At 38.6% G+C, this 26,219-nt stretch overlaps 1 protein-coding gene across 4 annotated transcripts in view; it reads right to left on the bottom strand.

The window, feature by feature from the left end:
* The window catches only part of Syt1 (synaptotagmin 1), a 547,682-nt gene that overhangs the window by 330,655 nt on the left and 190,808 nt on the right, over nt 1-26,219 (bottom strand). For all 4 annotated transcript variants that reach the window (XM_087555884.1, XM_087555882.1, XM_087555883.1 and 1 more), the window contains 1 exon segment: nt 23,484-23,545. The gene's annotated coding sequence lies outside the window, so the exon portion shown is untranslated.

A 26,219-nucleotide genomic window follows, 5' to 3' on the forward strand; every position in this document is an offset into this window, starting at 1 on the left:
GGCATTATTTGTCCGTGACACCTTAAGTAGCTTTTGAAATGTATGAGATGTTGAAACGGTGCACATTTAAAAAAAACAGCCCTGCACAACACCATGTTCAAGGTTATATTTCAACTTTTCTTTCTATTTATCCGCTTATAATTTATTGAATAAGTATGACAATGAGATAATTCAATTCTATTCAGTTTTTCTATTTTTGTGTCTCCCAAAGTGGAACATGCAGTTTTTAAAAGGAGATAAAAATAAAAATGATTCTTTCACTGAGGTTCTGAACTCCCATCAAAATATCGAGTTAGCATAGATTCCGGGAAAGAACACTGAGCACCAGAAAATAGTTTGATCACCCGACAATACCTACAGTTCACATTTATTATGTATTCATTCCCAGACATGGTTATATATTTCTGTGTTAACATTACTAATCCTGCCGGTGTTATTTAGTAGGAACCATTCTATACATAAAGGGCGGACTTTTCATAGTTTATTAATCTATAACACTAATAAATTAAAACAGGATCTGCAAATATAACACCACCAAAGGAAAACAGGTATCATTTGTTCTAACATAGGAATCCGAGTTAAAAAACATAAAAGAATAAGCAGTAAAATGCGTGTATCTGAATCAGTTCACCCAACAGTATTCTAATGTAGCCTTCATGTCTTACGACATAAGTGGTGTTATATAGTTTGCGTGGCCTAAAACATAGAGAAACTGTCATGTGATTTCTGTCCTTGACTTTTTAGGTCCTTCTTTGTAAGGCTCTGCAGCCCTTCTGGAACCTTCACCTGTTAGCGCCTCCCTTGCATCACTCGCTGCCGTTTACAGAGGAACGTCTGCTGTCTCCGTGCTTTCCTCTGCAAACACATTAATTCATTGCAACAACTTACCCATAAACTATAATTATGGACAGCCTTTTTTTTTTTTTTGGTTCTTTTTTTCAGACCTGGGGACTGAACCCAGGGCCTTGCGCTTCCTAGGCAAGCGCTCTACCACTGAGCTAAATCCCCAACCCCTATGGACAGCCTTTTATTTATCAAAATCTGTAGCTTTGGATTTACAGTTTTCTTTGGACTGAAAATTCAGGAAGGGGTCTCAATTGCTCTGCGTTCATTTCTTCTCTTTGGCAAGAATAGGGATGTATCTTAGGTGACGTTAATATTTATGAGTCAAGTCTTTACATTTGATTTTGTAGATCATGAAAGAGCACTGGAATGATAAGTAAATTAAAGAAATAGTGTTTTTCTTGTTGGCATTCTTCTCTTTAGCCCAGGAAAGAGAAGCCTTGGGGAATTTTCATATAACATAAGATTAATGCTCTCTCACTCTCTCTCTCTCTCTCTCTCTCTCTCTCTCTCTCTCTCTCTCTCTCTCACACACACACACACACACATGTACGGATATGTGCACACATGTACACATTTCCTAACCATATTTAGACTGTGACTCTAAATGAGAAATTTTGGGTTAATTTGCAGAGAGGAATTCTATTATTGGACCTTAATTGAAATGAAAATTAGTTTCTAGAAGATGATATTATATCATTAAGGAAAGAAATATTTATTTTTGTTTTTGTTTCTTTTTTCATTTGCAAATGGTAGGAAGTTCTGTTATCTTGCATAAACACCAGGGTGTGAGGCATTATTGGTATCTTTCCATTTCTTATATATTATCTCTTTTATATAGCGTTCCTCATAGAAAGCTCTTTAGAACCTTACATTGTTGATGAAAATAAATTGCATTTAGAATTCCTCCTTGGTTTCTTAATATGTGGCACTAAATATGCCTGTGTGAAAAATTTTGTTTTTGTCAAATAAAAGCACAGGGTACTAGCATATGAAAGAGAGAGATATTATCATTCCAGGCTTCAAGGAACTCATTAAAATGTATGTAAGCAGGAGTGAGTAAACAATACATAGAAGATAACCCAGTGGTCTAGTGAAAATTCGACAATAATAATATTAAACACAAAGAAGAGTGAGAATTATCTTCCTTAACAATCATCTGATTAAATAGTAGCTCTTTTTATATGGCTTCTGATTTTTTTCCTAATAAAATTTTCATAAAAAATTAGCAATCTAAATCCTTACTTGGAATTGCATGGTTAGTTTTTGGATTCTTTGAAGTACTGTTGATGTTTGGGTATGCAGAGTCTCAAGGAACACTGGTGTTTTTGGGGGAGAAAAAGACATAGATATTGAGAAATTAAAAGTACTTCAGTCCGTTTAGTAAGCTCAAAAGAAATACTTTATAAGCATTTGGTGTTTGAGTTCTATAAGCATGAGTGGTATGGAGGAGTCCTCACAGTTATGAGGATAAGTCCATGGCTCCTTTTCCTACAAAATTACTACTGGTGGGTGCCATACCCTGTGCTATTTTTCCTTGTCACGTGTCTGTGTCATGTGTAGACCTACATAATTGCAAGTGGGTATGTGTGTCCGTGTGCATGGAGGCCTGACTTTGGTTCTTGTCAGCTTGTTCTCAGTATCCCTTGGCTTAGCCTTCTGACATTGGAATTAAAAGTGGGCCACTGTGGCAATTGGACATCTATATCATCTATATCTATATATCTATATGCCTTTCAGATCAGAACTTGGGTCTTTTTGCTTGCATGCCAAGCACTAACTGTTCAGCCCCCTCCCCACTCCAAAGTAGTGTTTTAAAAGAAAAATGTTATACATGGAAAGTAACTCCAGAGGACAACTTAGTATTCCTAAGCTCTGGAAGGATTTATCCACTTCACATATGTGAGCAATTGATCCTTAGAGTCTTATTTCAACTTCTGTCACCAAAGGATTAGGCCCAATTATAATTAATTCTTTAATAACGAAATTGATATCCTCTTCACACATGTAAGCCAGATACTAGATTACAGTACACTCTAAAATATGCTTTGGAGTAATTTTGACCTAATTAATTATTTTAGACAGCTTTGGAAAGTTTGACTTACTAATCGGACTCTCCAAAACAAAGCCCATGGCAGACTTCATTCTACTTGGCAAAGGAGCCAAGTGGAAGTTGATTTCATGGCGCTATTGTGCACAGCTGGGTTTGACAAGTGTGTTTGGTTTCACCGAACAATCAAAGGTTATATGTAGTCTGGTAGTTTGCAATTTAACTCAGATTATCTGGGGACTTTTGAATGCTTTCTGCTTCCTTCCTGGTTTGCTATCTGGATACATACTTGGAGAAGAAAAAGCACAGAGAAAACATTGCTAAATGTGTGTGAAGTCTGAAATGTATACGAAATTCACCCATGATCTTGTGATCACCAAGTTTCCGATGAAATGCATCTTTACCTAATTCAGTTGGGAGCACAACTTTGCTGCGGGTATGTCTGGGAGCATATAGGGGCAAGCATGGACTCCTTGAATGCAGTTGCATAGGTGACACCTATGGTGTACACTATGCACATGGGCCTGACTTTGTGTGTATGGTCTATCTACCCAAGGCCTTTATGCAGCCCAATTCATCGAGATGAAATATTTCTGTTTCCATCTTGTCAAAATGTGCTTTGCTCTTTTGGGATTTTTACCACTTTCATCTAGGGCACTAAGTTTGGTTCCTGTCTCCCCTTAAACTTTATATTTTTCAATTTTCTGCTCATTATCAATTAAACCATGATAATGAAAGAGAAAATTAAAGTGAACTTGCACAATGTCTTCAATGGCCCCGAGTTAATAAAGATGAATAAATAGTTCTTTCTCAGTGCATTATTTTTATTGTCTTACTTTCGTCTCCTGTCGATAAAACTACCTACCCAAATCAACTTAAAAGGACAGAGGGGTTAGCTTGGCTCACCGTTTTAGGTTATAACCCATCATTGCATGGGAACTCAAGGTGGCAGGAGATTGAAGCCTGTCTCATCCATTATCAGGAAGTACAAAGAGATGACTCTTAGCTTCGTTCTCTACTTCTCCATTATGTACAGGACAGGATTCAAGTCCATAGAATGATCCTGCCCAACAATTAAGGTGGGTAATTCCATACCTAGTAACCTAATGAAAAGGTATCTCAAAACCATATGTGGAAGTTATATAATTTCTTAAAGCTATAACTGGAGGTTATCTTCTACCTGCTTCTCGATTCTGTCAGGTTGACCATTTATAACCATGGTACTTTCCTATGAATGTCAATGATAGTTGGGAATACATGTTGTTAAAATTAAATGTAATTGCTGGGAATTAATAATGATGATTTTTAAGAAACTCAAATAAATATTCAAAATCACTCTGGTTTTGTTATGATTGTTTTTATTTTCCTCTTTACATTGTTATTTATCTCACTGACTGTATTGATACCTGGTGTTACTGGGGTACTTATATGGCTTCACATGTCAGAGCTACAGGAAGGAAAGAACGATATTGTTCTTACTGAGTATTTTCTCTACCCACAAAGCTTTGGCCAAAATTTTGATCAAATAAAGTAAGGAAGTTGCATGATGTATGCACTGGCCCTGAGTTTTTAGTTTTTAAATGGTATATGAATCCCTTAAGTTCCCATACTTTATTATTATTATTATTATTATTATTATTATTATTATTATTATTATTATTTCCAGAATTTTCTTAGGAGAGAAGAGGTGTGACCCGGAAAAAATGGCAAGACGGGAATTAAATTTCCCTGTATCTGGGCTAGGAATGAATATTAAATGTTGTGTTTGTGCATGCATGCAAGTGTGTGTGTGTGTGTGTGTGTGAGAGAGAGAGAGAGAGAGAGAGAGAGAGAGAGAGAGAGAGAGAGAGAAAGAGAGAGAGAGAGAAAGAGAGAGAGAGAAAGGGAGGGAGAGGGAAAGGGTGTGTGTGTGTGTGTATGTGTGTGTTTGTATGTATTAGTATTTTGTAATACTGGTGTGATTATCTGGATTAGGACTACAGATTTGCTAGTGTAACTAATCTTATGGAGAATATATAGACACTTCCAAGCACATACGTTCATGGTTGATTTGGTTCACTTACAGATATTTCAATTTAGTAATAAGTATATTTCTGCATTTGCTTGCTTCACCTGTTCACTGGAAAGACATGTGTGAATTCTAAGTTTTGTTGGCTAAGTGTACCCAGAGGCTTCACCTCATGTATGAAGGTGTAGAGATTGTACTGATAAGAAAAATGAACTTTCAAATGAGTGGAGAGAAGATGTGTAAGACCTAACCTTTGTATAGTACTGAAATTATTTTCTTCATCTGTATTGATATGCTTATTCTGTCAAAATTCTTTGGTGAGGAAAAACAACAATAAGACTTTGAAAAGGGGGCTGGAGAGATGGCTCAGAGGTTAAGAGCACTGGCTGCTTTTCCAGAGGACCTGGGTTCAATTCCCAGCACCCACAATGGCTGCTCACAGCTGTCGGTAACTCCTGTTCCAGGGGATCTGACATGCTCGCACATGAAGTCAAACACCAATGTACTTAAGGTAATTGAAGAAATATTTATAACAGGCTAAATATTCCCATTTTTAATGTGCATCTCTGGCCCTCATCCCTTCTCCTCCCTCTCAGTCTTTTCCACATCCCTCACTCCTCTATTCTCTATTTCATTCTGTCATACCTGGCTCCTTCCTGCCAACGGTCTTTGAGTGGATATACTACAGAGTCCCAACTTACATGGTTGGCAAGAATCATCCCTAAGCTTTATTTTCAACTGGCTACATGTTCACTGGAGGCTGCACGTGAGATGATTCATGCTGCCCCCATGCAAGACATCCCATAGGGAAGAAAGGAGAGGAGAAACCCATAGCATCTAGCAGTGAAGGTCAGAACAGGAAAAGTAAGACCAGAGAAGAAGTTGAAGCTCTGGTGTTATAACACCATGGTGCCGTTGGCAATAGAGAAAGCGGTTCCTGGGTAGGATGCAGAAGACAAAACACATATTTCTTCTTCACGTGTTTTGCTGCTGCCCTTAGTTTAACCTTACAACCCTTTGGCTTAGTTCCTAATTGACATTTTAAAAGTCTAAATTATTTTAGAGATTATAATGTCATTGCTTTTGTGACTTACTGATAACAAGAGTTTTATATTTATATATATATACACATACATACACATATCTGTATCTATTTCTATATATCTATATATCTATATCTATATCTATGCCTATATCTATATCTATATCTATATCTATATCTATATCTATATCTATATCTATATCTATATCTATATCTATATCCATATGGCTAAGTTTTCCTGACTGTTGCATAACACAACAAAGTTTTCATTTCTCCTCCTATCCTCTTTCCTCATCATACACTTATGATTGCATTATTATTATTATACATGTATTATTATTTATTCCACACACTTATTATTGCATATGAATGGATGTATGCATCGAGTTAGAAGGTGATATGAAGACAGACTGCACTTGTTATCCAATCTTAAAGGGCAGAGATGGAATCTTGGCAGGAGACAGCAAAAAACAATGAACACTTACGCATTTCTTATATAGCTTATAGTGCCAGGAGAGAGTGGTTTCAAACACCATCATTCTTTTTTTTTGTTCAGGCAGCTATTGTCTGAATAAACATAATCCCACTCACTTTTCAAGGGTATAAACAAGGGTATGTTCTGTACTTGTCTCCTATTCTGATGAAATACAAACATAGATGATTAATAAAACCGAAATGAAGCCATTATCACACATGATGCTAACTTAATTTACAATCCATGCTTGAAGCTATAGCCTAAGATGCTACTATAAGAAGCATGGTAAAATACAATGTATAAACAATGGTTCTGTGAGACTGCCTGCAATCTGAACTCCATTTTGACCACTGAGGTAATGAAAAGTCAGCAGTGATTAGAAAGATAAAAGTGATCACTATTATCAAGAGAAATCCTTTAGCCTCTCCATACCTTTGTTTCTTCATCTATAAAATAAGGTGAGATGCTATCTAGCATGCTGAGTTGTCAAAATTATATACCAAATATAAAAATTGCTAAGAACAGGCTTGACAATGGTGGCTACAACAAACATAGTTTTGCAACTGTAAGTAAGACACATTATAATCTAATCATCCATCATTTTAGAAAAATCCCATAAAAAACACTCCTTTTGAATTGTATGAGCCCAGTCAACACTTAAATTCAAGCTATCGTTAATCGAGGTGTGCAAACAAAGAGGAGAAAATGTCTGACTTTGTACTTCCCATGTCTGTCACCATAGGGGAACGCAGAAGAATGATGTGCCAACTTCAAGAATAAGTGCCATGTTGAAAAGTCTGTGAAAAAGGAAATAAGAGAAGAAAGCAAACAGGGAGAAAAACCTAGTTCTTTCATGGCAGCAGTGAAGGACAAGTGGGTGATTTTCAGAATGATAATAAGTACTCACCACCCCGAGACACAGGGCTGTTGCAACTTTCTGCACAGTGGGGGGTTTTCTGTGCTCCTCAGGACCAGATTGTACATGCAAGTTATTTGTAACAGAACATTGAAAAGTCAATGAAGGCAAACCTGGCAGGCAGATGCTGTCAGGAAGCATTGGAATCACTAGGACACTATTAGACTTGTCTTTCCCAAGCAAAACACAAAACCATCTTTGCTGAAAGCATGAAATTTCCCCACTACAGGAAAGCACCCAGGACGCAGGGTTTAGTGACTCATTCAATACATCAGAGGGTGATAATTCAACCTCATCACGGGCTGTAGTGGTGAGAATCACCCAAGACAAGTTTCTAGACAAGATACAAGGTCATACAGACACATAATGAAGAACAGAAACTAACAAAAGATTACTTCTCCTGAATTCATAGTCTCCTTTACCATTCTTCTACTAAATAGAATGCTAAGCAGAAAATGAATTATCTTTAAAATATATATTAAAACAGTTGTTTCTCACTGGGTACAAGTTAGCTTCAAGCCCTTCAGCCCCAATGTTCTTGTTACAGTTTAGCTCTAACCAGCATAGATCAGGCTGGACTCTGTTTTAAGTGACCCCATGCAGCCTAAAACAGTTTGTTTATTATTTCAGATTGTATCTTGCCCTGAAGGTCTCTATTTTATAACAAGCTTCTTTCTCTATTTTGAGGCTAGAGGTTGACTGCACCTAAGGGGGCATGCGGACAGCACCATCTGTCCAGCTCCACCCACAGGGCACGGATTGATGAATGACTTATCCCCGGGAGCAAGACAGGTGCCACTTTATGAACTTCCCAGCATGCATTCAGGGAACGCATGCCGGTATCACATCACATCAGGGAGCCTAGCCCAAGAATTTAACAGACTCAGCAGACCAAAGAAAGGGTAGAATTTTCTTCTGACAGTCCTAAGGTACTTCAACTGGGCACAGCCTCAATGCAGATGCAGCCCGCTTAGCCATAACTCTACCCATCCATCCCTTTATTGCTGTTTGAAACCTCATTCTCAAACCTGAGTCCTGATGTGGCCTGACTCAGAGCCACCGAGCTTTTCCAGTGTCCGTAGTTCCATCTGTTCAAGGTTTCTTAACCAATGGACTCTCTAGTTGGCTCCTTCGGTCTCCCTGAAGTGCTCTAAAACTCCTTGCTTCTTTAACCCTTGGGTGTCATCTTCTTACCTACATATATGTATGTATACACACATATATTTATTTTGTGATATTAACGTAATTCCTGGGAGTTAGTATCAATAGTTGCAATTAGAAGAAAAAGATCCCATATCCCCTTAGGCAAAATGTGTCAGGAAAGTGACATTATCGGGCAGATTGGTATCATTGAAACCACTCAATTTTGTGAGTTCAATAATTTCTGACATGGTGGAAAGACACCAATACATTCATTTGCGTTTTTTTTTTTTTTGTACAGTACAGGCACATCGCAAACTATGTGCTTAATGAAACATTTTTAAACCATTAAAATAGAAAACCAGTATGGAAACATATCACAAAGGGTTGGGATGAGACGTTCTTTTGTTTTTAAAGACTTCCTGGCTTTAATTAAGCAAGCCCCACTGACTGCTTTCCAAAGTGCACACTCTCTCTATGTCATTGTCTTAGAATTCATTTAAAATGGCCTTCCTTCCATTCTTCTGGGAGTGGAAGGCAGTGGGTTGGTGGAGACATTTGGACTAATGGAATAAGAACCTTTTGTTTGTCTTTTCCAAGTCTGACAATTGTTAACTGTTAAAGTCCCTTAACCTTTCAAATCTCCAGGTTCATTACTTATACATTTGTTACATTTTACAGAATAAAGGTAACATTTGTGAAGATGTATATATGTTATATGTTTTATGTCCAATGAATTCTAGCTATGAAAATATCATGAAGGACATAAAGAATGCTTGTTGGAATATGAAGAGGAGGAATGAATTGGGCCATTTTCCTTGTATTCATTTAAGATTTGCCAGTAATCTTGAATGGCATTACATAGTGGGGAGATGATAAATCTTAGTAAAACTGAAAGAAAACTTGATGGTAATACATTTACATTTCTGTTTTGAATCAACAGTTCCCTTACTATTCTATTTATTTTTAGAGAAATGTCAAATGGAATGTCTGTTTGTCTTTAAAAATCTTCTAAGAAACCATCACTATATAAAAACAGACCATCGAATTTAGATTGGCTAATTCTATCTGAACAGTTAAAAGGTGCCATATTTGTGATTCAGAGATCCTAATTATCAAGCCAATCTTTTGCTATTTACTAATTGCCTATCTTGAACTATTTTTTCTGCCATTAATTTTAGAAGTGATGCTATAATGAGGTAGGAATCCTGCAAATTATGAATGCATTACACTTCTATATTTTAACCACATTCTTTATCGGAACTGGCAGAAGATTCTACTTTATATGGAGACATTTCACAATTATAGTTTAAATAGATTAACTAAGTGTAATTATATGTACTGGAATATTAGGCCTTAGAAAAAAGACATCCCATTCCATACTCCTGCACGGATAAGACTTGCTACTATGCTAAGTGAGATAAGCTCGTGATCACAGAACAAATATGTGATTCTAGTATTATAAAATATAGAGAGTAGCCAAATTCACAGGAGCAGAAAGTAGCCTGGAAGTTCCCACTGGGTGGAGAATCATTGTTTAATGGTTCTGAAGTGATGGTGTTGGAAAATAAAGACTTTAGTGTGTATGGGTTTTGAATCATTGCGGTGGGCGCACAGCAATGTGGAGTTCATGCTACTGAACTGTATACCTAAATATGGCTTAAAGGCAAAGTGTTCATTCTATGTGTTTCAGTACAATTAAAAATGTCTAAAATAAATTATGGATTCTTGTAATGCCAGAGATATGGCTTTGGAACATAGAAGGCTCAGCAATAGACTGTTTAGGGAATCCATTTATGTGGATTCAGCAAGGGAGAAATCAGGCATGAGAACATTTAATGAATGGGTGGTTATGACAGATCTGGGTTGAGCTGTTGTCCGTGGTTCAGACTCCAGTGATGATCTTTGTTGTTTCAGGATCTGAGATCAAAGCTGCTGACACACCCAGCAGCTTACAGAGCACACCGAGAGAAAGTCATCAAATTATCATTCCATTGTACACCAGCGAAAGTGTTTCTGGAACGCTCATGAGCTCGGGTTCTAGCTATTTTGCAGAATGGGATCTGTATCTGGCTCTAAATGTACCCGAGTGCTGCTTTGAGCAAGTCAGTTTGCACTTCAGTGTCTCATTGTCCTTTAGAAAAGTGGATGTGTGACAGTGTACCTCACAGGCATGCAATGACCCATGAAGGGCTGGGTAGGGAGTAAACGCTCAGTTACTAGCATCCTCTACTGTTTTAGTACGTTCTCAGGAGATTTATATACTTTCTGGGCCCCCAGAAAATAGTTGGGCATAGTTATGTGTAATAGACTGACCCACCTATGATGGCACTTCCAGAATTGTTCACACAAGTACAGAAGGAAGTGTGGCCATGTCTCTCAGTCATTGCTTGTGGGGTTGTATTACCAAAGCCATATTGATTGTATTTGGGACCAGAATAAAAGCTGCACATTAAAAATTGAAGATCATTTACCTGATCTGAGTTTTAAGTTCAGTCATGGGTTCAGTCATGTACTTTGTATTAAAATCTTATCTTACATATGAAAAGAATAGAATCTCCTGCCAGTCTATTATACCTTGATGAAAGTTTCTTCTGCTAACTTTGTAGATCTAATGAGATAATGCATTCATATTAAAATTAAGATCTTAATGGATCCAAGGAGGAGGATTAGAGGAAAATGAAGCAGTACCTTTAGGTGGGAGCATGCTCCTCAGGAGGTCACAGCCTTTCCTGTGCTGGTTGGTGTCCTAATATGCCCTCCAAGACTGTACTTAACTTTACTGAGCATACTATTTGACTTGACAGTTGTTGAAGAAGGGAGGCAAGAACAAATGCAAAGGATGATGGGAAATGGACACTTAGGGTATTTTTTTTTTTTCATTTTCTCCACAACAGCTGTACCGGTCATTTTGACCTGGAGAAAATATGGCAAATGTAATGGTCATTTGAAAAGCAAACTACCACAAGGACAATGTGGGAAGAGAAGAATATCATGTGGGAAGCAGATTTACAGTGGGGGGCGGGAAAAGAAAGAGTGAGCCCATTGAGAAAGCAGCCCTAGTAACTTTTCAAATTTGGACAAGGTTAGAAGAACGGGGAAAAGAAAGATTTCTCCCTCAGTCTCACAGTCTCCATTATCCAAGCTAAAAATATTGTTTCTGGGTGTGACTGTGGAGTTTCACAGCTTTTCTGTGGGGCCATTCTGGGTAAATATCTATTTTACGAACCAAGAGATAGCATCTTAAAATGGATTTGTTGTGTAACTCTCTCACATGTTAAAGACTTCCCACTTCCTGACTCTCAGTCTTTTTCATTTGTCCATGGCTTTGCCTTTGATGAACCACACTGATAATTATTTATTTTCTATGTAGTTAGAAACTGGGTATATTCAGCATTGCTTAATGTGCAAAGTCATTTTTTTAGAATTAGGTCAACAGAAAGATTTCAGAGAAAAAAAGTTCATGGTCTCAAGCTACAGAAAATTCATAGACTATGACTTAGTGTCTCAAATGAGTTAGAAACCAATGTATTTTCAGAATTTGTTTGAAACAGTTTTTCCTTATCCTGAAGCAATTTGTATAAATTCATAAAAATAATCTTCGCAGGATTTGTGTGAAAATGAAAAATAGAATAAAGGCAAAACAAAGAATATATATTAACTACAAGACCAAGGGGCAAAAGTTGCCCAAATGTACAGTGGATCCTATGCGGACTTGTGTGTGTTTTGAAATAAGGAAAACATAAAGTTAAAATTCAAGGGAAAAATATAAAACATTTTCCATGAATTTATTTTCTGTTGAAGTGGAAGTTGCAATTTTTAAGGTTGGAGTGGACATATCTTTAGAGGCATAATAAGAGGGGGAAAGGGGTTATTATTAATAGCTGATACTGGTACTCTAAAAAGATTCTCACGGTATTATCAAAAGAAAGACTAAAACAAGAGTCCCGCTTAACTTGGTGATCAACGATTCCAACAAAGATAATTAATGAGGTACCAGAATGTTTAAATATGTAAATATTCGAAGAGACTGCACTCTGCGCACATCCAGACGCCAGAGGAAAACACCAAACGCCATCTGGAACCCTGGTGCACGGAGGCTCCCGGAAAGAGCAGCGCAGATCTCCTTGGTTGCTGCCGCCGCGGAGAGGACTTAGGCAGTAACCCACGAGCACACTTGAGCCTCGAAACCTCAGGTAGGACCAACTTTTCCCCTGCAAGTGACCTGCCTGGTGAACTCAGGACACACAGAGGCAGAATTCCTCTGAGACCGGGCACTTCCTGTGTTTACCGGAAGTCCCACACCCGCGGATCCCGGCCCGCAGCAGCTCTCTGCTCCCAAACCCCGTGGGAGAGAGACCTCACCGCCTGGTCAGGTGGGCACTCCTGAGGCTGCAGAGCGGAGGAGACCACCAACACTGCCCACCCCTGCCCACATCCCTGGCCAAGAGGAAACTGTATAAGGCCTCTGGGTTCCCGTAGGGGAGGGCCCAGGAGTGGCAGGACCCCTGCGCCTGAGACACCGCCGGAACCTGAAGGAAACAGACCGGATAAACAGTTCTCTGCACACAAATCCCGTGGGAGGGAGAGCTAAACCTACAGAGAGTCAGACACGCCTGGGAAACCAGAAGAGACTGCACTCTGCGCACATCCAGACGCCAGAGGAAAACACCAAACGCCATCTGGAACCCTGGTGCACGGAGGCTCCCGGAAAGAGCGGCGCAGATCTCCTCGGTTGCTGCCGCCGCGGAGAGGACTTAGGCAGTACCCCACGAGCACACTTGAGCCTCGGAACCTCAGGTAGGACCAACTTTTCCCCTGCAAGTGACCTGCCTGGTGAACTCAAGACACAGGCCCACAGGAACAGCTAAAGACCTGTAGAGAGGAAAAACTACAAGCCCGAAAGCAGAACACTCTGTCCCCATAACTGGCTGAAAGAAAACAGGAAAACAGGTCTACAGCACTCCTGACACACAGGCTTATAGGACAGTCTAGCTACTGTCAGAAATAGCAGAACAAAATAACACTAGAGATAATCTGATGGCAGGAGGCAAGCGCAGGAACCCAAGCAACAGAAACCAAGACTACATGGCATCATCGGAGCCCAATTCTCTCACCAAAATAAACATGGAATATCCAAACACACCAGAAAAGCAAGATCTAGTTTCAAAATCATATTTGATCATGATGCTAGAGGCCTTCAAGAAAGACGTGAAGAACTCCCGTAGAGAACAATTAGAAGCCTACAGAGAAGAATCGCAAAAATGCCTGAAAGAACTCCAGGAAAACACAATCAAACAGTTGAAGGAATTAAAAATGGAAATAGAAGCAATCAAGAAAGAACACATGGAAACAACCCTGGATATAGAAAATCAAAAGAAGAGACAAGGAGCTGTAGATAGAAGCCTCACCAACAGAATACAAGAGATGGAAGAGAGAATCTCGGGAGCAGAAGATTCCCTAGAAATCATTGACTCAACTGTCAAAGATAATGTAAAGCGGAAAAAGCTACTGGTCCAAAACATACAGGAAATCCAGGACTCAATGAGAAGATCAAACCTAAGGATAATAGGTATAGAAGAGAGTGAAGACTCCCAGCTCAAAGGACCAGTAAATATCTTCAACAAAATCATAGAAGAAAACTTCCCTAACCTAAAAAAAGAGATACACATAGGCATACAAGAAGCCTACAGAACTCCAAATAGATTGGACCAGAAAAGAAACACCTCCTGTCACATAATAGTCAAAACACCAAACGCACAAAATAAAGAAAGAATATTAAAAGCAGTAAGGGAAAAAGGTCAAGTAACATATAAAGGCAGACCTATCAGAATCACACCAGACTTTTCGCCAGAAACTATGAAGGCCAGAAGATCCTGGACAGATGTCATACAGACCCTAAGAGAACACAAGTGCCAGCCCAGGTTACTGTATCCAGCAAAACTCTCAATTAACATTGATGGAGAAACCAAGATATTCCATGACAAAACCAAATTTACACAATATCTTTCTACAAATCCAGCACTACAAAGGATAATAAAGGATAAAGCCCAACATAAGGAGGCAAGCTATACCCTAGAAGAAGCAAGAAACTAATCATCTTGGCAACAAAACAAAGAGAAGAAAAGCACACAAACATAACCTCACATCCAAATATGAATATAACAGGAAGCAATAATCACTATTCCTTAATATCTCTCAACATCAATGGCCTCAACTCCCCAATAAAAAGAAATAGATTAACAAACTGGATACGCAAGGAGGACCCTGCATTCTGCTGCCTACAGGAAACACACCTCAGTGACAAAGACAGACACTACCTCAGGGTGAAAGGCTGGAAAACAACTTTCCAAGCAAATGGTCAGAAGAAGCAAGATGGAGTAGCCATTCTAATATCAAATAAAATCAATTTCCAACTAAAAGTCATCAAAAAAGATAAGGAAGGACACTTCATATTCATCAAAGGAAAAATCCACCAAGATGAACTCTCAATCCTAAATATCTATGCCCCAAATACAAGGGCACCTACATACGTAAAAGAAACCTTACTAAAGCTCAAAACACACATTGCACCTCACACAATAATAGTGGGAGATTTCAACACCCCACTCTCATCAATGGACAGATCATGGAAACAGAAATTACACAGAGACGTAGACAGACTAAGAGAAGTCATGAGCCAAATGGACTTAACTGATATTTATAGAACATTCTATCCTAAAGCAAAAGGATATACCTTCTTCTCAGCTCCTCATGGTACTTTCTCCAAAATTGACCATATAGTTGGTCAAAAAACGGGCCTCAACAGGTACAGAAAGATAGAAATAATCCCATGCGTGCTATCAGACCACCACGGCCTAAAACTGGTCTTCAATAACAATAAGGGAAGAATGCCCACATATACGTGGAAATTGAACAATGCTCTACTCAATGATAACCTAGTCAAGGAAGAAATAAAGAAAGAAATTAAAAACTTTTTAGAATTTAATGAAAATGAAGGTACAACATACCCAAACTTATGGGACACAATGAAAGCTGTGCTAAGAGGAAAACTCATAGCGCTGAGTGCCTGCAGAAAGAAACAGGAAAGAGCATATGTTAGCAGCTTGACAGCACACCTAAAAGCTCTAGAACAAAAAGAAGCAAATACACCCAGGAGGAGTAGAAGGCAGGAAATAATCAAACTCAGAGCAGAAATCAACCAAGTAGAAACAAAAAGGACCATAGAAAGAATCAACAGAACCAAAAGTTGGTTCTTTGAGAAAATCAACAAGATAGATAAACCCTTAGCCAGACTAACGAGAGGACCCAGAGAGTGTGTCCAAATTAACAAAATTAGAAATGAAAAGGGAGACATAACAACAGATTCAGAGGAAATTCAAAAAATCATCAGATCTTACTATAAAAGCCTATATTCAACAAAACTTGAAAATCCACAGGAAATGGACAATTTCCTAGACAAATATCAGGTACCGAAGTTAAATCAGGAACAGATAAACCAGTTAAACAACCCCATAACTCCTAAGGAAATAGAAGCAGTCATTAAAGGTCTCCCAAACAAAAAGAGCCCAGGTCCAGACGGGTTTAGTGCAGAATTCTATCAGACCTTCATAGAAGACCTCATACCAATATTATCCAAACTATTCCACAAAATTGAAACAGATGGATCACTCCCGAATTCCTTCTATGAAGCCACAATTACTCTTATACCTAAACCACACAAAGACCCAACAAAGAAAGAGAACTTCAGACCAATTTCCCTTATGAATATCGACGCAAAAATACTCAATAAAATTCTGGCAAACCGAATCCAAGAGCACATCAAAACAATCATCCACCATGACCAAGTAGGCTTCATCCCAGGCATGCAGGGATGGTTTAATATACGGAAAACCATCAACGTGATCCATTATATAAACAAACTGAAAGAACAAAACCACATGATCATTTCATTAGATGCTGAGAAAGCATTTGACAAAATTCAACACCCCTTCATGATAAAAGTCCTGGAAAGAATAGGAATTCAAGGCCCATACCTAAACATAGTAAAAGCCATATACAGCAAACCAGTTGCTAACATTAAACTAAATGGAGAGAAACTTGAAGCAATCGCACTAAAATCAGGGACTAGACAAGGCTGCCCACTCTCTCCCTACTTATTCAATATAGTTCTTGAAGTTCTAGCCAGAGCAATCAGACAACAAAAGGAGGTCAAGGGGATACAGATCGGAAAAGAAGAAGTCAAAATATCACTATTTGCAGATGATATGATAGTTTATTTAAGTGATCCCAAAAGTTCCACCAGAGAACTACTAAAGCTGATAAACAACTTCAGCAAAGTGGCTGGGTATAAAATTAACTCAAATAAATCAGTAGCCTTCCTCTACACAAAAGAGAAACAAGCCGAGAAAGAAATTAGGGAAACGACACCCTTCATAATAGACCCAAATAATATAAAGTACCTCGGTGTGACTTTAACCAAGCAAGTAAAAGATCTGTACAATAAGAACTTCAAGACACTGAAGAAAGAAGTTGAAGAAGACCTCAGAAGATGGAAAGATCTCCCATGCTCATGGATTGGCAGGATTAATATAGTAAAAATGGCCATTTTACCAAAAGCGATCTACAGATTCAATGCAATCCCCATCAAAATACCAATCCAATTCTTCAAAGAGTTAGACAGGACAATTTGCAAATTCATCTGGAATAACAAAAAACCCAGGATAGCTAAAACTATCCTCAACAATAAAAGGACTTCAGGGGGACTCACTATCCCTGAACTCAAGCAGTATTACAGAGCAATAGTGATAAAAACTGCATGTTATTGGTACAGAGACAGACAGATAGACCAATGGAATAGAATTGAAGACCCAGAAATGAACCCACACACCTATGGTCACTTGATTTTTGACAAAGGAGCCAAAACCATCCAATGGAAAAAAGATAGCATTTTCAGCAAATGGTGCTGGTTCAACTGGAGGTCAACATGTAGAAGAATGCAGATCGATCCATGCTTATCACCCTGTACAAAGCTTAAGTCCAAGTGGATCAAGGACCTCCACATCAATCCTGATACACTCAAACTAATAGAAGAAAAACTAGGGAAGCATCTGGAACACATGGGCACTGGAAAAAATTTCCTGAACAAAACACCAATGGCTTATGCTCTAAGATCAAGAATCGACAAATGGGATCTCATAAAACTGCAAAGCTTCTGTAAGGCAAAGGACACCGTGGTTAGGACAAATCGGCAACCAACAGATTGGGAAAAGATCTTTACCAATCCTACAACAGATAGAGGCCTTATATCCAAAATATACAAAGAACTCAAGAAGTTAGACCGCAGGGAGACAAATAACCCTATTAAAAAATGGGGTTCAGAGCTAAACAAAGAATTCACAGCTGAGGAATGCCGAATGGCTGAGAAACACCTAAAGAAATGTTCAACATCTTTAGTCATAAGGGAAATGCAAATCAAAACAACCCTGAGATTTCACCTCACACCAATGAGAATGGCTAAGATCAAAAACTCAGGTGACAGCAGATGCTGGCGAGGATGCGGAGAAAGAGGAACACTCCTCCATTGTTGGTGGGATTGCAGACTGGTACAACCATTCTGGAAATCAGTCTGGAGGTTCCTCAGAAAATTGGACATTGAACTGCCTGAGGATCCAGCTATACCTCTCTTGGGCATATACCCAAAAGATGCCCCAAAATATACAAAAGGCACGTGCTCCACTATGTTCATTGCAGCCTTATTTATAATAGCCAGAAGCTGGAAAGGACCCAGATGCCCTTCAACAGAGGAATGGATACAGAAAATGTGGTACATCTACACAATGGAATATTACTCAGCTATCAAAAACAACGGCTTTATGAAATTCGTAGGCAAATGGTTGGAACTGGAAAATATCATCCTGAGTGAGCTAACCCAAACACAGAAAGACATACATGGTATGCACTCACTGATAAGTGGCTATTAGCCCAAATGCTTGAATTACCCTAGATGCCTAGAACAAATGAATCTTGAGACGGATGATCAAAATGTGAATGCTTCACTCCTTCTCTAAAAGGGGAACAAGAATACCCTTGGCAGGGAAGAGAGAGGCAAAGATTAAAACAGAGACTGAAGGAACACCCATTCAGAGCCTGCCCCACATGTGGCCCATACATATACAGCCACCCAATTAGACAAGATGGATGAAGCAAAGAAGTGCAGACCGACAGGAGCCGGATGTAGATCTCTCCTGAGAGACACAGCCAGAATACAGCAAATACAGAGGCGAATGCCAGCAGCAAACCACTAAACTGAGAATAGGACTCCCGTTGAAGGAATCAGAGAAAGAACTGGAAGAGCTTGAAGGGGCTCGAGACCCCATATGTACAACAATGCCAAGCAACCAGAGCTTCCAGGGACTAAGCCACTACCTAAAGACTATGCATGGACTGACCCTGGACTCTGACCTCATAGGTAGCAATGAATATCCTAGTAAGAGCACCAGTGGAAGGGGAAGCCCTGGGTCCTGCTAAGACTGAACCCCCAGTGAACTAGACTGTTGGGGGGAGGGTGGCAATGGGGGGATGGTTGGGAGGGGAACACCCATAAGGAAGGGGAGGGGGGAGGGTGGCAATGGGGGGATGGTTGGGAGGGGAACACCCATAAGGAAGGGGAGGGGGGAGAGGGATGTTTACCGGGAAACCAAAGAATTATTATTACGTATTAAATAAATTAAAAAAATGAAAAAAAATGTAGATATTCTTTATCATAGGAGCACACTAATAAAAATAAGCAATTTTAGTATCTCATATCTAGTTTTGGTGGGAGGATACTTTTGTAGTTTTTATTGCAAATACCTGAAGGTCTGGTATCTCTTGGAGGCTCTTCTCTAAAGAAGAAAAGAGGGAGAGAGGATCTGGGGAAGAGAAGAGGTGCTGCAGGAGCTGAGCAGAGTGGAGGGAAGGAAAATTTGGTCTAGATCTATTATATAAAAATAAAAAAAAGAAGAACCAAACCAAACAAACAAAGCTGCCCAGTGCTTTGGACTGCTCCCTCTGTAACAATGGGACAGGCAAATTTATGTGTAGAATTTTCAAAGCAGTAATAATTTGGAGGTGAGAAGCAAAGTAAGCCTGTCTGGCACCCTTAGCTTCATAGTGCCTGTTGATTTAGCTCACTTCTGGGCCTAGGAGACAATCAAAAGCTTTGAGCCTCCTCTGAATACTATGGAAGGGGGCCACCCTGCACTTCCAGGTCAAATATCGACATTTGCTTTAAGGAGGAAGAGAAATTCAGCCAGCCTCTACCTCCCCTTCTTTTTCCTTCATTGCTCCCTTCTCCTTTACCCCCTCCAGATGGGTAAAAGTTGTACAACTCTAAAAGAATGCTCCTTTGATATTTCCAAGGGAGACTAGCACTTATTAAATTACTATTTACTGACGCTGTTGTATGAACATTTGCAATAGGCAGTTAACGAACACGCCTTGCTATTCTCCTATAAAACCTATAAAATGAAGGTTACTTTCACTTTGGTAGAGGAGACCGAGGAGGTGTTTGTCCTTTGGGCTTGGAGACACAGAGCCAGCAAGTGGTAGAAATGGGACTTGAATTGCATAAGCATCGATAGTTACAATTCTGCCTGATAGCGAGCTGCAGCCCGCAGAGTAGTGAGTAGTCCTGAATGATAAAGGATCAAAATTCAGAAGCTGAGCCACTCCCTTTAACCTCGGTGACTTTGAACTCTACACATGTATTTTAAATTACAATGATCTCTGAAGGAGTTTCCTCCATGTATTTTTTCCATAGCAACTCCTGAGGTTTCTGAATCACAGAAGACTCAGAAGTTTTTCAGAACAAAAGAAAATACAAATGGAATCACCAATAAAAAACAAATAAACGTACGTTTCTAGAAACAGGCTAGATTGCTTTTTCAAGTCGTCATTATAAGAAGGAAATTCTAATGCAGAACATGCTTACTGTACCACTCGAAGACAGCAGACCTGTGACTCAATGACCACAGGCACTCAGTGGAGGATCTCAGATAAGTAGAGGCATACTACATTGCCCTGGATAGCAGGCGAATGAATGAGGCAGCTGGAATTTGAACCCAGAGAAGGTCCCGAAGATAGTTAACTACAATAACATTGTCCAAGATAACTTCTCTGGTGTCTCAAAAAAAAATACCTTGTATCAGGGACATATTCTTTAGCTTTTTAAACCAAGGTCCCAAGGAAAGAAAACAAAAATTACAAATTACATTTTGATTTTTTAAACTATTGAGTAAAATCATGAAGTAATTTGACTACTGTTTATAAGATGGGGATCTTGAAAAGATTACTTCTCACTACAAGTCAATAAAAGAGCTGTTTGTTTTTTCCCTACTACCCCTACTGCATGTCGTCATCTATAGAGAACAGAAAAACAACTTTGCCTTTGCAAGTTGTCTGTGCTGAGAGTGGTAACCTGAGAAGGGAAAAATAAAGACTGGTTTTTAACACTAACCCTAATCTATTTGCTTCATGTAGTATTTAGTCCTCATTTTCATCATCTGTTTTACAGTCAAATGAAATAAATTCCATGTCTAGTAGAGTATCTACAACCAACACCAAAGGGTTGGCTTGACCTTCTTCCCCTTCCCTCCCCTCCTCTCTCCTCTCTTCTCTCTCCTCCCTCCTCTCTCTCCTCTCTCCCCTATCCCTATCCTCCTTGTCCTCTTCTTTTCTTTGTATTTCATCTATCCATCTATTCATCCACCATCACTCTCTAAATAAGTACTTTTAGTCAACATTACACGTAGAAAAAATGTTGGCTAATTAGATCAGAATCCTCAGTCCTGTTGCTAGATACAAGAGCTCAGGCAAAGCCTGCCTCCCCCTCCATGTTTCTCCTAGCTCTGTGGGACTATCACGCCATACCCCAGCTGCCACATCATGACTCTCAAACCCCACCCAGGCTTACAGTTTTGGTAACAGTGACATAAGACTTGTAATAATGAGAGATTGGACTCAATGAAACTTACGAGGATGATTTTCAAATAATATTTATTCACAGAGCAATTCACAGAACAACATTTTGGTTAACATCTCCTTTCTAGGAGAGTCTTTCTTAGTAAAATGGAAGCTTCATGCTTCGTTTTCTGTCCCAGGAAAGTAAGGCCATTAATAAGAGTTGTGGAGAGAACATCAACTCCCATACGTATTTAGTGAGATTTAGCAAATCCAGAATAATATGAATAGTTCCCAAGGAATGTGCCTGAGTATCTGAATGATTTTTTGATGTTTCTTCTCTGTTATTATCATTATCTAGCATAATCAACGAGTGAGGGCTATAATGTTCTTCAGAGTGTTACTGAGCACTCAGAGATAAGAGAGGGAAATTATTATTAAAAACCATTTCAACAGCCCTTTATCTCTGAGTCCTCTTCTAATCACAAAACTTTTGTGAAATATAAATGCCATGGACTCCAAACTTTTTTCTAGTAATAGTTTAATTATCAGATATTTCTTCCCCTTAAGCTATGAACTCTAAGACAGTGTTATAAAGGTTTGCATGACTCTCCTGTGTCAAAACTTTTACACTCATCTTTTTAATTCTAATGTAACTAATAAGAACTTTCTTCTTGCTGATAGGATTAATTCAGTATGCATCAGGAACTGGCCAGTGTCTTTGTTTGCCTCTCATGCTTTAGTAGGTACACTGACGACTCTGACATAGCAGTCCTTTTAGAGACTAAAGTTTACATGAAACACACCTATCTTCTAACATTAGAATTCAGAGTATTTGTATCCATAAATATATTAATGTAAATTAATGGAAGAAATTACAAGTACAAAGCTATATACATTTATATTAAATTCAGGGTTTTTTTTTTATTGTCCATGTGGTTATTTCTGAGTGACTTAATCAACGCTGGTTAAATTGAAGACACTCAAAAGCTGAGATGACCAGCTGCCCCAAGTCTCAGTGATGCCCAAAGAAGGGGCACACGCTCTTTCTTGAAAACAAACTATCTTCTTCAGGGTTATTCAAAATAAAGAAACAAGTCTCATTATAAGAATGTGAACCTTCCAAATTGTGCCTAATTAAATCCTACTGCAAACCACAACTGGAAACACAGGGAAGATTATTGATGAACTCGAGTAGTAGATAGAGAGTGTGCATAACTAGGGAAAGTGAAAGTGGTCACTGATCACTTTCACAGTGAGGTCACAGCTAGGGATCTGAAAAATGATGACCTTCCTGTTTGGAGCTTTGGAGAACTACAATTTCCAGCTCTTTTTAAATCAACCATACTATTCATTTCATATGATGCAGGTCATTAGTGTGGACTCTGACGTTTTTATCTCTCTCTACTGGTTTTGATATTCACATATTCAAACTTTGTAGTTGTTTGTATCTCAGTATGCTTTATGATGTCACCAATCTCCCACAAAATGATGACATCAAGGTATACATAACTCTGGCTAATAAAAAGAGAAATATTACTGCTAGAAAGTCATAGCTAAAGAAGAAAATACATTTCACAGTTAAGTCTCGAGAAAACTGGAAGGAAGTAGAATAAGAGTAAACTAAAACATTTAACCCTCCTTATATTATTATTTTATATATTTCTGTTTAACGACAGTAAGTAAGCCAGCCATATTAACCTTTTAAATTTTTCTAAAATGAATACATTTCTTTGCCTAAAAGTAAGCTAATCACTTGTGCTTATTACGTTTTTGCAGTTCTTTCCTTTAGGAATGAGTCAATGTTACTCAAAAATATATGGAGTCAACCTAAATATTTCAGCAGCAGAGATGTTTCGCACAGATTACCTGCCTATTTATCTAAGAGGATTAGAGGATAAATCGTTTCCAGTGGACTCCAGTGAATCGAAATTGAGTTCCAGAAGGCACTGCTTACTTGCTATTCTGCTTTCTAATCTTAAAAATTAGGAAGGAAAATATTTGTGCAGAAGATGATCTTATTCTGCAGAAGGCCATGTGTAATTATTTTGACATTAAAACACTTACTGTTCTGCAGGGTATTATGGAGTATTTGGGGGGTTTTGTTCTTCTCGGAATCTTTCTTCAATCTAAAAAGAAAAAAGAATACATAAAAGAGTCACTGGAGATCCTCTTAAATAGGACATTAACTTTATTAATATTTCTCATCGCGATTCCTGCAATATGCCCATCTAAGTACAAACTATGGCATCATCATGAATATTTTGCATGCACAATATCATGCAGGAAAAATTAGAACTTTAAAAGACTTAAGAGTTTGATCAGGACTACGGATAATTTATATAGTCATTTTGTAAAACATTGTTATACCATTATGCTCCTTGTAGAGTGTTTTAAAAAATGAAAATGAGAAAGGCTGAGCTAAAATCTTAGATATTTTCCTGGAGTTAGAGAACCTACAATATATCATGCCTGTTGTTCTAACTTTCAGACCTTAATAATGGTTTAGATGTTACCTAATCCTAGTATAGCACATGGGCTACATCTATAAACACGCATGTATACAGATATATAAACCCATCAAACAGGATAAATGTGAGTCACATTAGTATATTGAATATACTGTACTTAAGTTAGTCTCTGAGAATAAGAATTTAACGTTCTTTCCAAGTGTCAATATCAGAGTTGCCTTAATTTAGTAAATGACGTAATGTGATCAAGAGCTTCTGACTTGGTCTGACAAGCTAGGAGCTCAGAAATGAAACTTTAACAGTACTGGGGAAAAGTACCTTCCACTCCATTTTCAGTTCTCAGAATGTGATGTTCAAAACCAACAAACAATAGCATATTTAAAAATAGGTTCTCCATAAGCACTCTGGTCTGTTCACCAGGATGAAGTAAATGTCATGGTGACAGCCTCTCCCGCTCCTGGCTTATGGAGGTGCTGAGTGGACCAGATCTGAAGTGACAGCTCTGCCTTCCAAACCACACTCACTGCATCTGTTCAATCTCTGAGGGCTGCTTTCATTTCGTCTCTACTTGAGACCCAACTGTTTTCCACTAGAATTCATGAGCTACACTGTTGTTAAAAATCACTTAGACTTACCCGGCCACCTCTTAACATATGATTTCAAGCCACAGTCCATTTATTGGACTGCCGTATTTTATTGATGTGAAACCTAAAACAAGATTCTATGTGTATGCATGTAAAAATTACAGTGATGTGCAGCACTTTATAAGAAACTGGAAAACGTGATAGGAAAAAATAAGCGCAGTCTGTCAACATACAAGAGAAGGTTTGATGTTCTACGTACTTAGTGTTATTACTCACAGAGGGCCGGGCTTCCCTAAGGGATGCTGTGAAAGGATTAAACAGCTTTGGTGACTTATGCTCTCCACAGAGCTTTGGTTTCATTTTGATTTTATATGCATATCTGTCATAAGGATAAATGGGCAAGCTTTCTCTACTGTAGGGAACAAAAGACTGTTTTATACTAAACCCATGCTCTGCATGTGGGTGTATATAGTGTTTTTATGGTAGCCAATTGCAGTCTCTTTCATGTATAAATGCCTTCTCTTTAATCCACAGGGAAAATAAAACAGAAACAGGCTGCATCATGGCTGTGGGCCGTTCATCCCTTATTTGCATGTTGGTGGAAGTGAGGCAGAGACAACCACTAGGTCCACTCAGCTAATTTCTTGTATTGAGGCTTGTTTCTCTTAGGACTTGGCATGGGACTTAAAAAAAATAATGTCTGTTTTGCCATGTTTACATATTTTTTTTATAAAATGTTAGATACACTCAAATCCAACAAAACTGATGAAGTCTAATTGCTATTTCCATCTCTGTAGGCTTGACAAAGAGGAAAAGAAGCTCCAAGATTGTTATTGGTTGATATGCAGATAGAGAGCAAGCTATCCGCAACTTACAGCTCTTTCGATGCTGGACAAAATAAGCCAAACCCAAAAACGCTTTAGACACCAGAAACACTGTAAATACTTTACTTGTTTGCCTTTTATTTAAACAGGCAGGGAACCATCCACAGTAATTTTTTTTATGTTGGAGATTTAAAAAGAGAAGCTCTAAATCTCTTTGAAATATGCTTATTTTCAATAATGACAATAATCAACACCGAGAGGCAAACTTTATTTTTTAGATATCGCAAGTCTTTGTTCTCATGCAGACACTTAACTGAGCATTCACTAACATGGCCTCCTGTTAGACACTCACATAGGCTTGGAGTGAGGGCATGCTATGCAATCTTGCAAGGAGGCTATTTACAAGTGTTACCTGTTCAGATCTACATCAAGCAACCCATGACAGAAGCCGGATCCCAAAGCTTCGCATGTCAAAACTGTAAAATATTGACACACTCAAGGCCTTCCCTTTTGGACCTCGTCTGACAAAAATGCTAAAACTCATGGCTAGGACATGTAAGGCTGAGCAGTAATGCTCTTAGCACAGATTTTTTTTCCTAATCCTAAGGGATTTGGTTAGAAATCTTTTGGCTCACATTTGTATTCTTGGAAGAACAGGCAGCAAGCAGATATTGCTAGAAAACAGGGCATTATCCAGGTCATTATTGACTGAGTATATGTAAGCTGTTAGATACATAAATAATAATTTTAAATAAGTAAATAAAAACAAACAAACAAGCAAACAAACAAACAAACAGAGAACATTGCATGACCAGATTAGGTTCAAGATCAAAGGCGGGGCTATGAGGAGAAACTAGTTGCCATCAACATCATTGCTACAGCCAAAGAAGTTAAACCATGAACTGCAAATTAGGCAATGGTCGT

The sequence above is a fragment of the Rattus norvegicus genome, chromosome 7, assembly GCF_021556685.1.
Source record: "Rattus norvegicus strain SHRSP/BbbUtx chromosome 7, alternate assembly SHRSP_T2T, whole genome shotgun sequence".
Classification (NCBI taxonomy): domain Eukaryota; kingdom Metazoa; phylum Chordata; class Mammalia; order Rodentia; family Muridae; genus Rattus; species Rattus norvegicus.